Raw genomic sequence first — 1,387 nt, 5'->3', positions numbered from 1 at the left:
ATCTGTCACGTAAAGCGAAGCAAAAGTTTTATGTGACATCAGCTTAAATTGCTTAGTCGATTATAGGTCCAATCCCGTATTCCTCGCCTCTGCAGACTAGCCCGGACTCGTACGGTATTGCAACTTATGCTAGACATGAAATACAACAAATAACAATAAACTAGTAGCCATAAAAAAATTACAAATTTTCCCATAAGGAGATGGTAAAACCCGGGTTTTTTATTGAGGTAAAACTCGTATTCTTGCTTTGGAAATGTATCCCACAGGTAAAATAAATCGCTTGAAATGCTCTGTTATCGAAACCAATTGATTACAGCTGCTCTACGCATATATAGCTCAATAATATTGAAGTTAGTCAAAACCATAATATTGAGGGTAAATTGGTCGTTTATTTGAAAAATCCAATTAGATTTAGTTGAACAAGGGGCAAATTCTTGTTATTTGAAAATGTGAAGTGAAAGAAATGTTCATCACTTCACATAAAATTACGATTCTGTTTTCAAACCAAAATAAATTTATTCTTCAAAAAATTTTCACTGTCAAAACTTTTTTCCATAGAGTTTTGTAGCTGTGAAAAAGAAAAGTTGGGCAGTTTTCTCAAATCCATCATCTTGTGGTAACGAATATCCTTTAACTCCCAATAAATTACCAAATAATTATTTGCTAGATGTTAATGAAAAAGCCTTTCCTGATCGAGGATCGCTTTAACTTTAGCTGTGTGCTAATCGGTAAAACTTTTCTCCGTGGTGAGACGGGGTAGAATAATTTTCTTCGGTTTAAAGATAAATTGAATTTTTTGTGGTGCCAAATGCAAAGTAAAATTTTGAAAGTTGAAAAACCAAATAAACGCTCGTGCGAAAGCTCTATTATTGTGCGTTACTGAAATTGTTAAAATTTATTATTATTATTGTTATTCACCATTTCATAGAACGACATTTGTCCACATCGATGTTTTCAATGTTTGAAAGAAATACCTGATTATAATAAATCATAATGGTTTTGGCCCTTCAAGGGCTTGAGATCAAAAATTACTTATGCATAAATGAGGCACGTTTTTAAAGCCTTTTAAAAATTGTTAAGAGTTTTGCTGACGCATGAGTAATTAATTTGAATAAAACAAATTATGTATAATGCTTTTGTCTCTTCAAGGGCTCGATATCAAAAATTACTTATGTATAAATGACGCAGAAAACAGTTTTCTCGCTCACTCTTGATAAAATCGGCACCTTCAATAAGGCACCGTGTGTATGTGTGTAATATTTTATAAGGGAGTGTCAAAACTCTAATGTCACTAAATAATAATTATTGAGTCATGTAAATATTACTAAGATTTTTGCTGACCTATGAATACTTACTTAATTTTACCTTTTTACGCGCCAAATAAATG

The sequence above is a fragment of the Rhagoletis pomonella genome, unplaced genomic scaffold (assembly GCF_013731165.1).
Source record: "Rhagoletis pomonella isolate Grant_MI unplaced genomic scaffold, Rhpom_1.0 Rhpom_scaffold_00002, whole genome shotgun sequence".
NCBI classification, from domain to species: domain Eukaryota; kingdom Metazoa; phylum Arthropoda; class Insecta; order Diptera; family Tephritidae; genus Rhagoletis; species Rhagoletis pomonella.
This window is presented reverse-complemented; position numbering follows the sequence as displayed.